Source organism: Leiobunum rupestre, chromosome 6, assembly GCF_980474605.1.
Source record: "Leiobunum rupestre chromosome 6, qqLeiRupe1.1.hap1, whole genome shotgun sequence".
NCBI lineage: Eukaryota > Metazoa > Arthropoda > Arachnida > Opiliones > Sclerosomatidae > Leiobunum > Leiobunum rupestre.
In genome coordinates this window covers 15,927,010-15,939,921 of record NC_143389.1, presented here as the reverse complement: position 1 = coordinate 15,939,921, position 12,912 = coordinate 15,927,010, and positions in this window count along the sequence as shown.

The window sequence follows — 12,912 nt, the reverse complement described above, 5'->3', positions numbered from 1 at the left end:
ATCACATTGACGTAAGATACTTCTAAGTGAGTTGAAATTTCATCTAGCCCCGTTAGATGACGGAATCGTGGGATGAACCGTGATACTTTGCATTTGCTGCAAGACTACTCAAATCGTACTCACACACCTAAGAGAAGAACTTATTAATACATTTTTCATGGTAGTGAAAATAACTATTTATATTATTTACCAGCTGAACATTCAAAGAACGATACGACTTGCGGGTGACAAACAGATACTCCGGAAAGTCTGGGTTAATGTTCGCAGGTGGTACGATTGCTACATGTGTGCAATCTATCGCTCCAATTGTCCCGGGAAAGTGGCACTCTTCTTGGTACCTCAATTTAACGGCAGCTTTGTGCACTTCCGTCACAGGAAACTTTATGTACAATGGTACTAGATGCCAGTTGATAGCCTTTGTAACGTTTCTAAGACCACGACTTACACTAGGTTGGCTGACTCCAAGAAAAAGGTTTTGGCCTATATCCAGTTGGTATGACCCTCTCGAATAAAACCTCAAAGCGATAATCACCTTGAAAAAGAACGTTTAATTTTATTTGTATAATTTAAAATTGTTAGATTTGTGAGATTTCTTACCTTCAAATCTACTGGCAAAGCGGTGGTTCTAATTCCTTGTAGAGGCTCCGTCAAGGTTTGACAAAGGCCTAAAACCATTTCACGCGTTAAACGAAGGTCATCTAACTCCCACACTTGATTAACATCTCTATAATTCCTTTGAATTCGTAGATCGCTACGTTAATAGCGATCACGATATTCGTACATCAAACGAAAAAGCTCAAGTCGGAAAAACAAAGCAGCCATTTTAAACGAAAAAGCAAAGGCATAGGATATCCCACCACCAAAAAATGAATCCCAAGTTAAGAAGTAATTAAAGGTTTATAAAATATAAATTTAGTTTCGCAATAAAGCTTTAAACTTACTTGAAGTAATTTCAGAGTTGTAAAACACCGCGAAAAATATCAAAATCGCAGCGAAAAAGGGCCCATTATTCTGTTTAGCTCTGTGACATTTTTTTATAACTACTACTTTAATAATAATAAACCGTATAAATACGAGGCTATTCTAAGACAATTTTGTATAGATAAAATCACTACTTGCCTCAAATAGTTGGACATTTCTTTTTTTAAATTGTTTCTATCTAAAATTGACTGTATAGAGCTTTTAAGTATTCTCCAATTTAGAATACCATTATATAAAATACGAAATGTTTATCAGAATTTATTTTACTAGAACTTTAGGAATTCTACTCCTTTGGATATATTATTGAAAAGCTGTGACACCTTTTTTTCGGATATGGATATCTGTACTACCCATGTAGCACAAAGTAGTCGGCCCGACTGCTACGAATTTCGTCGGGAAGACGGTGTCGGATGTGCTGTCCATTCAGTGGACATCCCGACTCTTCAGTTACCATTAAATGGACTGCACAACCGACACCGTTTTACCTAACAAATAATTGTAAAATATGCCTTATAGTTGGTCGACCTAGTAAAGTTTCCCTTTCCCAACTAGCGATTTCTACGTCGGCCTACTGCAGTATAATACCAGGTTTTCGGTCGTCTGCCTACACTTCTTTAAACAAGTCTTTTGGTCCCTATATGGATATTTTGAACCGTCGAATTTATACAATCGGTTAACCCTAATTTGTCTTGCAGATTGTAAGGACAACAATTATCTCTATAGCTACAAGGTATTGCCAAAACTGTATATGTAAATTTCAAACTTACAAAAATAAAATTTATAATACAAAATATATTTATTAAAAAACGTTTAAAAATTTAATATGGTAAGTTAAAAATTTGAGATCTTTTGATAAAGGATAACAATCTTTGTCCTATATGGCTTGCACGTGCATTTTTTACAGAGTGCTACTACAAAAATGTTACGTTTAATTATCTAAATTATTTAAAATCCTTTTCTTACGGCTTTAAAAAACAAAATAGTTAAAATAACATGGATTATGGAAATTTGGCAAATCCATGTACATAAAACTAAGATTTAAATAAAAATCCACTATTTCACAGTTTTATAATAAATAGTGGATTTTTCTTTAAGACTTATATACATTAGCAATAAATCGTTTAGGTTGCGATTGCCACTGTCGAATTTTATATTCGATAACAAATGATAATTTCAGAAAATTTTAAGTTACTTTCTAATAAAGGATTATAAATATTATTTGGGATATGAATCACAGGTGTTACTTTCACCGTCCAACTAAAAAATAAGAATTTAAGAACTACAAGAAATGTATAAATAGTTCCCGTGAGTTCGGAGTCTTAAAATAATACTTATTGAATATATCATGGGGTTCATAACAGTTCAAATTAGAACTAAAAGAACTTAAAAAACTTAACTAAAGGGGATTTTAAAGAAATATTTAGGGCGTGTTTCACATGTGCCTTTAAAATTATCTATTCCTTATCGTCTTTTTTTTTCTTTCATCCCTCCCTCCTTCTTGATCCTTTATGTGTTTCACCCAAGCTTTCATAACTTATTCGACATCATAATCCTTTGCGGAACTGAGCTTGGGATGTTACGCACTGCGTCTGAAATTAAATAGAGGCAGACAGCTTGTATATTTATCACATTTTGACAGATCATAAAACTAATGATAGCGGCCTTTAGTTTTAATTCCCTAAGATCAATAGCACAGTAGCGTAGACAAGGTGGGTTTCCGTGTCAAAACAACTCCCTTGGTCCTACCATTGACTCTACTAAATTTCCACTCCCTTCTCAACCCCTCTCTGAATATTTACATACATGAACTGGTCCCTTGGCACATTTCTGGCTACGCCACTGGAATAGCAAATAACAACCCAATTTTAGCCACTCAAAGAAGTATTGGTGTAAGGTCGGGCTTTAAGGCGAAACGTCGTGTGTGAAGTCTTCAGTTGGTAAACCCTACAATATTTTGACCAGAGTATAGCCTAGACGTAATTTTACATTATAATTTCTACAGTCGGAAAAGAGTCGAAAATTTGGAGCAATATTATTATCTGTAAAAAAAGTATTGGTCGGTATTACCGACTTTAAATTTAGAGGTGGAAAAAAAGTCGGCAAATGCGACTTATCTGAAACTGACTGTCGGAGAGCCCGACTCATGCAGAACAACAGACGGCAAACAGTAGGAAAATTGGACCACATTTTTTCACGTATTTCATATGTCGGGCTTGAGTCGGTTGCAGTCGGGAGAACCGACCTGACAGTTATCCGACTATCAGACTCTTAACCGACTACTAACCGACAGTGCTGTGCTACATGGGTAATGACAGATAAATTCAAATTAAGAATTAGTTCTATTGATTAGATTTATTGTTTTATTTTTTTTTGCGGGATACATTTAATTTAAAATTTTGCTGTGATATTTATATGGTTTTTACTTTTTATGTTTAGAATATTAATTTAATTCCTTGTCCCTTCCTTAAAGGTCGTCTGTACTGTTGAAGGTTCACATTAAACAAGATTATTATTATTATTATTATTATTATAATTCATCTGACCTACTTGAAGACGTGCCGTTAGAAACGAGAAGGCGCATTTGATTTCTACACGATTTTGTAATTCACTTTATTTATTCTATAATCTATACATTATAATCTACAAAATATCTTAATAATCTAATATTTCTTTGGAAAATAACTGACCTAGATTTTTCAATGTATTTCAAAATGTTACAAAATTCTTTAATTTTCTATAGGATTCAGATTGCTTTAGAATATTTGAGTAAATATTTTCTTTCTTTTAAACGAAAGTTTAACCATTTTGTGAAATTAAAAGTGGTATGGAGGGAATGTTAATTTTCGTGTGCTTTTTGACCCGGAGACAAAACCCAACGGATGAAAATGCTTTATTGATTTTCGCCAAAGCAGTTTTAGCAGAAACCTTAAAATTATTCCTAACTGATTTTTTGTCGCGCCATATGCAAGAAGCTGGCGCATTTCTTATATTGAGAATCAAACGTGAATCGAGAGGAAAAAGGAACTGTTATCAGAGCCGTTGCACTTTTGAAATATGAAACAAACCTGATGACGATGTTACACTTGAAGTGCACATTTCAAGAAATCGTTCCAATTTCAAAAATTTATTACTTATGAAGTTAAATTAGCTTACATGAAAAGTAAAAATTACATTTCATTAAATAAATTTGTTATACATACTCACTTTGATGTCTCAAGTCTATTGGGACAGGTTCTACTCAATATTAGATCCAGAATTAGCTTCAAATTAGGTTCTTATTTGAAAATTACCTTTCAGCATTTGTTATCGGCTTACTTATGTTTACTACAGGTTATCGTTAATTTCCACCTTTTGCGGTTTATCATACTTCGTCATTCTTTAAGTAAACTTTAAACTTTATTTGTTTATTAAAAATTAGTCTGGAATATATAGCGTATTTTAAAATTAGTGTTAAACAATTCTAGTACACGCTCAAAATAATTTTGAGTTTACGAAATACCGTTCTTCTAGTAGCACCAAATAATATTACTTAAGTGGTAAGATCGCTCTCCCAATTTCCTTATACAATTGGAACGCTTCTAATCTTCTATAAACACTCGAAATGAGAATTTCCTCACTTTCCCATAGAGCTAAAGTGCTTAGATCATTCTACCAATTTCCTTTTACCATTGGAACGCTTTCATTCTTCTATTACCACTTGAAATGACAATTCTCACACCTTCCCATATTGCTTAAGCGCGTAGATCATTCTACCAATTTCCTTTTACCATTGGAACGCATTAATTCTTCTATTACCACTTGAAATGACAATTTTCACACCTTCCCATATTGCTTAAGCGCGTAGATCATTCTACCAATTTCCTTTTACCATTGGAACGCTTGTAAGGGTCGGGTATGGTTTCGATAACTGTTAAAAGCCACTGTTGTATATATACTTCGCTATTTGGGGTTTTTCCGAGTACGAAACCTTTCTCCCCTTATTTTCGCAAGCCTCCTTTGTAACAAAGGATGGCCCGCTACGTTCCTCCCGTGGCGAGACAGGTTGACGCGAAGCCGAGGTTTCAATGCGGGTCAGACGGAGGAGTGAGGCAGAAGAGTCCGAGCGATGGACCGGGACGTAAGGAGTTCTTCTCCGAAGTAAAATGTCATTTTTGAAAATATATAAATAAATGTTTTCTATTACTTCATAAAAAAAAACTTAGTTTCATTTATTGCAAAGTCGCGTAAGCCCCTAAAACATCAACATGTCGAGCGACCCCTTGCACGCTTTCATTCTTCTTTAACTCTCGAAATGAGAATTTTCACACTTTCCCATATTGCTTAAAATAGTTTTGACAATTTAACATTCAAATTGTTATTGATTTAAAATCTCAGGGTAAAAAGAGAGATTCTTTAAAATTAGCAGTAAGACCTTTTCTTAACTAGTCAACTAAAAATCTGCAAATTTATTTAAAGAATACAGTTACTTAAGTTTAAAAATAAGGTAACTTCGGCTACGACCTTTCAATCTGAGGTAACGATATAGACACAGAAATACAGATTTGAATACAGAGTAAAATTAAAGAAAACAGGGATATGAATAGATATTTTGTTTCAAGATGTTTAAGAGCCATCTTCCCGTAATGTAAGTAAGTCTCGTCTATTCAAGTATTGCAAATCCAATTTCTTTCGAGTTGAGATAGTTTCAACGCTCAATGGAAACCACAGTTTTAATTCCTCTTTATATTTTCTTTGGTGAAATGTTTCTTTTAGAATGATAGAACGTCAATTTCAATATTTGAAAATTCTCACCTTGTTACAGACAAAGTTGTACTAATAATGAAACCAAAATTGGTCAATTTAAACGAAAAATGCTTAGTGATTAACCAGTTTAATCACCCTAATATAAGTATTGGTATTCATTCCTTTGATAAGGTTTATAGCCGTCACCTAGAATGTACATTACCTGTCTCGTTTGTAGCACTCCTTTGAAACCGCGTCCGTAAGCAAGCTTAGCAGTCGTCTTTATCTCTTATATATAAGCCGCTGTTGGGAGTATTGATTTTCTAAGTATGTTTTCACTCGAGCAATAACGGGTTTGGGAAGCCGAACTTCTGCCGGAAATATTGCGCGCGTGGTCCCTCGAGGCATGTTCTCGGAACTCCATTTACCCAAGTTTTCTATTTTTCTATTTATTCTCACCATCTTTAGCTCTACCGTATCTTTACCAGTTATTAATGGTAAATGTAACTTTGTAACGTAACATAGAAAAGAGGTTCTGATGACCAGCAATGTTTATTAATTACGTGTTAATTGTTTTATTTAACTTCGCTGGGTCTTGTAACTAGGCAAAGTTGGAAATTCCCTAGGGCCTAATATTTAAAGGGCACTTTCCGATTAGCTCACTTTAAGTGAAATATTAATTTTTCTTAACTGTAACCGCGTTGCTTTTTCGGTCGAAGGAACTCCTCAGCGTTCCAGTCCAGAATGATATCTCTGGTGATTCAACCTCAAACATATCTATACGAATATGATTTACTAGAATCTTTCCGACGGTGTTGGCGTATACCAATATGCATGTCTACTACATGCATTGCTGTTTAATGACCTAAATTCCATTGGATCAAAAGAACCGCTTCCATTTATTTGTTTATGGTGAAACCCTGAGAGTGTTTAGTATTGGCGTCTCACACTAGATGAGATGGAGTTAGAACTCTCTCAGCCCAAATTCTGACTAGAAACTGTACGCTTATAAAACCTTCATTTTTAAATAATTCATGTCTCCATCATAAAAAAATAAATTTGAATGATGTGATATTTTTGGCAATGTTGAAAGTATTGCCATACACGTCACTTCGAAGTCAAATATAGGGTTTATGTTAATAAATGCAATGCAATGAAATATATATTGATGATGATGATGATCATGCTCATGATGTAGACGATGACAACGATGATTTTTATTATTATTATTTTTAGTTTTGTTATTATATTTAATAAATATATTAAGGAGTCAAAATAAATATCCTAAACAGTCAAAATAAATATTCTAAAGAGTCAAAATTTAAAATTTATTTTCACTGGATCACGGTGTAATATCTATTTAACAATATTTACGAAGCCCCTTTAGTCCAATTTAGACCACTCTCTCAAAACATTGTCCATATAACTGTCAAATAAATGGTGATTGATATTTCGTAGGTTCCGGAGAGGGCGCCTGTTTCTCCCCTTATCATTTTATTTCAGTGTTTTGACCAAACTTCCCTGTGTGCCTTCTTTAAGATTACACATAAATATAAATGGTTATAATAGGGATTAAGACACCAGTATAAAATCAGTATGAACGTGTATGAGACCCGTTGCGCACAGCCTACAATTAATATCTATTATTATTAACGTGGAATTCTAAATGAAAATAATATCAAAACTATAAGAAAGAAGAAATTTTGGATCATTCGTGACAAGAAAGCGTCCTCAAAACTAACTCAAGCGCAGCCACCCTTCGGGGAATTTTTAACTCGCGATCAATAAAGCCTAAAATCAAGTTTGATCATTTACATTGTCCGCGTATACAAAAGAATTCAAACATTAAAATAATGTTAAGTCAGGCGTTAACGGGATATACGTGACTTGAGAAAGAAAAGCCTCCACGTTTTCCCCCGAAGGCGCTGTCGAAAGAGACCCAGATCCAGCGTCCTTCCTGCACTGGAATCGCGGCTGTAAAACTTCACCGTTTAAATTATAAAGCAGCCGTGTACCGCAGCCTTCTGGGCATTTTTGAAATATCGATTACTTTTTTTGTACGCCAAAATAAAGTATTCTGAATAAATAGTCCTCGATATTTTACCAGCACATTTATTTCGTAAACATTAATTTAAATTAATCTTTCATACTAAAGTTAAGGTTCTCTTAAATCAAAAATAGCTGGTTCGCTCAACCCAAATCATTTCAGATATTAAAACCTCTTAAAATCCGTTAATAATAGATCTCTTTGATTAAAAATATAGGATGTTCTTCAGTATTTGGGTGCAAAACGCATATATTGATAAACGATAAGTAGCTTTATTGCATTCTTTTGTACTGGAGCTAATGTGCTAAATGGAAGATTTCAAAATCATTGGTTAAAAGTAATATTTAATAAAAATAAATAGTCAATTTTAAACATCGGTTCGTTCGAAAACATATTGTTTTTGAGTTAATGCTAATAGTATGTGTAGGGAACTGTTGGCTCTCGTGGAATAAAGGGCTTTCCACCACCCACCTATGTACTGTAACCCGGTCACCGGAATTTAAGGCAATAAAAGTGGTTATATGACTTGTGTTTAGGGTAGTGCCTTGGCTATTAGCCTAGCTGTTTATTATTATTATTATTATTATTGATTATTAGTAAATTACTATCGTATTCACTGACAAATTGGACTATCGAAACGAAACTTCATCTAATTAGCTTAAATGCAACATAAACAATACGAAAAACGCCCAAATTAAAACACATATGGGGGGGGGCATGCTCGAAAGATTTATAAACCACCGAGCTTACTATTTTGGAGCAAATAAATACAACGAGTTATTTTGCCTTAAATAAATAAACATTGTTAAGGATTGAGTCTTAAATTTTCAAATTATTGATAACGCCCATGAAAAGTATATGTATTTGTAAATTGTCTTTCTAAATATCATGTTTATTGATTGACAGTATGCTAACCCAAGTTGCTTCAAATAATTTAATAACCTTTGATTAAATAACCCATTTAAACTCAAACGTCATAAATTAATTAAAAATAAAATAAAACGTTTTCATTCAAACTTATAGATACAATAATTAAACTCAGAAGTGGATGTTCCTCTATTTAATATCTATTATAGCAAAATTTTAATATATAAATTAATTTATTAAAATATTTAAATCACTATGTAGTTTTTCAGCACTTATTAGACAAAAGTTGGAAAGTTTCAAAATAGTAGAAACCTTCTTACATTTACTTGAATAGAATTATAACATATTACCATGGTTGACTTACAAATGATCGACGTTTCCTTAAAAAAATATTTTCTATATGGTTTGGCATTATGTGAAAGACTTCTGACTTGTTTATCTTTTCCTTGTATAGACACTGTCGAAAAATATCGTTATACGCGGTTTGCCAGAAGAAGTATAAAAATTGATTATCGATTCTCGTTTACCAATTTCTCCAGCTGTTGCAAAAACGTGAAAATTATTCCGAGTCTTCTTTGTCGAAGCATCTATTCCGTTGAAGCTGCTCCCTGCAACGCCACCAAGAATGCACTACGACTCTCTTAGAAAAGTCTATATTTAAATCCTTCGATGTCATACTAAAAAATATATACAAAACTCGTTTACGGGGTCAAGTTTTTGAAATCTTACGACCTTTAAAGGGACGGAAAACCAGTCGAAAAAATCGTGTGAAACACGCGCTACGAACTGTTTTAACAGCAATTAGCACCAATTAGCCTTAGCTTCTGATAAGCATGGTGGAAGCTATATGAAATTAGGTTATCCGTGGAGCTTTGTACTTGCTTTGAGGATGGAAATAGCGTTTTATTTAATTTGAAATGATTCAAGTTATGAAAAAAATGTTTAAATACCATTTCAAATATTAAATAGTGGTTTTTACGTTGCTTACTTCGTTTCTTCAGTGTAATGTTTTCAAAAACAATTTTGTTCTTTTTCGTTTCTTTCCTTTTGAAGACAGTATTCTCGGTATTCAGTGGTACGTGAAATTGCTCTATTGATATTGCGTTCAGTTTCCTTGACAAAAGCAATTTCTTCGAAGTATGAGAGGGACAAAGTACAACACTATGGGCGGAAAAATCCCATCGAGTTTCAGAGGACTCAACGGAGATGTTAGTTGTAATATTAAAAAGCACATAAAACACAAAATGGTGAAAAAATATAAGGTGATCCTAAAATTAGAGAGTACCATCACTTTTCCCCGCCTTTTGGGTTTTTTCAAAACGTTTCGCCGAACATCCGAGCGCTACGTTTGGCCGTAACTACAGAAATCCGTCGAACAATACAGGGTGTCTTAATTTGAACTATAGTTTGCTAGAAATGTGAAAATTATCAGGATAAACTCTCTCGGGGAGGACCCGTATCTTTTGGAATTTTCAGAAAAATCGTGAAATTTTTCCCCGTTTTGAAATTTTTATTTTTTGAACGATAGGTGGAAGACGAACAATTTCAATCAACAAGTTGTAGAGCGTACTCAAAAACCTTTAATGAAATTGGTTTGGTCAAAAAATGGACAATTTTTCAGTGAAATAATACGTCATGAAAAAGAAAGTTAGAGAAACCTATCTAATTTGAAATGATGATGTTTGTAAAGATAAAAAAGGACTGTTTTTTAAGCCAAATCTTTTTAAATAATTTTTTTGAGAAAATACAATTTACATAGTAGAATTCCAGAATTCACGCGTCTTATTTTAAATGAGGTTCAATAATTCCACCGTTCGCTGCAATACAAATATGTGCGCGATGAAGCATATTTTGAAACGAAGCACGGACCATCTCGGAAGTTACGAGTTGGAACGCTGCGATGATTCTCTGCCGTAGATCTTCTTCGTTAGTGACAGGCGTTTTATACACTTCCTCCTGGACGAATCCTCACAGGAAAAAATCCGGCGGTGCGAAATCTGGTGACCTCGGAGGCCATCGTACTGGACCATTCTTGCCTATTCATCACCCAGGGAACTCGTTGTTAAGGTACTACACGACGTGTCTTTCTTAGTGGGCAGGTGCACCGTCCTACTGAAACCAAAGGCGTGGGACGTCGACTAATGGCATATCTCCCAACTCGTCTGCGACTTCATTTTGTAGAAAGTCCAGGTAGTTCTGCCCATTGAGTAGACGCGGAAGAAAAAAATGGCCCAATAACGCGATCTCCCAGAAGAACAGCCCAGACGTTTAAACGGAATTGTACCTGATTGTAGTGAGGAAATCCCCAGTGCGAATTTTCATCACTCCACATGTGGTTATTTTGGCTGTTAAACAGGCTGTCTCTCCCAAAGGAGCACTCGTCAGACGCAAGAATCAAACGGAGGACATCTTCGTTTCCGTCGGCCATAGTACAAAACCAGTAACAGAAATCCAGCCAAAGTCGCTGATCACCATCGTAAAGTACTTGGTGGAGCGTGGCACGAAATGGGTGATAGTTATGACGGTCAAGGACACTCCAAACGTAGTACTTTGACCAGTCCAAATCAGAGCAGGCCATTCTTATGCTTGCTCGAGGGTAGGCGACAAAGTAGGCGATGACTGTGTCTTCCATGTTGATGTTGTCATGGCCAGGTCCGCGGAATCTGTGATTCACGTTGCTTTTGTTTTCAAATTCACGGACAGCACGGAGAACAGTGTGGTGATTTGGATGACTGTCAGGATACAACGGCCCTTAATGGGTCGGAGTGTGCAATAACTAGTGGCTTTACCGGGGAGTCGGGGTCCGGCTCTTGTAAGCCATAAGGGTGGTGGCGCACTGGGAGATGTTAGCTCCGATCAAATGGTCCTATCTCCACCTCTGACTTGGGTCAGGTTTAAGCTGGATACTGAGCTTCGGCTCAGGCTAACGGAGAGGGTCCGTGCAAACTGTTTGCCTCGGCGGATTGGGTAGCCTGCGGTGGGGCAGCTGTCCTCCATATGAGGGCACGGCGGTCCTGTTTCTCGGCCTTTTGGAGTCCCATCGGGATCTCCGGTGCCAACTGTGCCGGGTTACTTGGGCTGCTGTGTGCCCGTCATTCCCCTTTAGGAGCTCTTTCATAAGGGTTTGACTCCTTACTTTCGTAGGTAGGATGTCGGCTGGAGTTGCTACATCATCCACTCTTACTCCCACTGCTGTGTGCGAAGTGGGAATAGGTCCGTCCATTGCTGCACCTACTGCGACCACCAGTAGTAGGGTCTTGCTACCCATGCTGGATTTGTCACCTGTCCGGGCTAGTCGGATGCTGGCGTAGGGCACTATGATGATAGACCTCTGGCGGTATGGTCTTTGTTACTTGGTACACCGGGCTATAAATTCTAACACACTGTCAGGATACAACATTTGAAATAATCGACTCACTTCACGTGCATTTCGTTGACCATCTCCGTATTATAATTCGACCACCCTGGACCGCTGTTCACAGGTATAACGAGGCATCTTTTTATTTTACTGGAGTACGTTCAGAGAATGATTTTAAATACTAAAATAGAGCCACACTTTAAGCGACAGAGGAATGCAAAATAAAAAACACGTAGGAAATTCAGTTGGCATAAATTAGACGGTTTCGTGGACTTCTTGCCCCAAATAAGACGCGTGAATTCTGGAATGTAAATTGTTTTTTCTCTAAAAAATTATTTAAAATGATTTGGCTTAAAAAAACAGTCCCGTTTTTTATCTTTACAAACCTACCAACTTGTTTTTTTCCCTGACGTATTATTTCAATGAAAATTTGTCCGTTTTTGACCAAACCAATATCATTAATGGTTTTCGAGTACGCTCTACAACTTGTTGATTGAAAATTTTCGTCTACCACCTTATCGTTCAAAAAATAAAAATTTCAAAACCATTCTGAAAATTCCAAAAGAAACGGGTCCTCCCCGAGAGAGTATATCCTGATAATTTCAAATTTCTAGGAACTATGGTTTTTGAGAAAAACGCCTGAGCCGATCAAATTAAGACACCCTGTATAATAAGGAATTTAAAGGAAAGTTCCAGCTACTATTTTTATTTTTATTTAAAAGATCCAAGATGCTTTTAAAATAAAAAAACAAGAATTTAAAAACCATAATTAATTATGGAATTAAAATATTTAGCATTTTAGTACAATTTATGGGCGCAGCCATATACCTGAAATATGCTTCACGGCAGAGCCCGAAGGCACAAACATCTGATTGTATTTTTTTTCCGTCGATGGTCAGAGCCAATGTAGTAGTCTCACCACGGCCCCATGCACGTG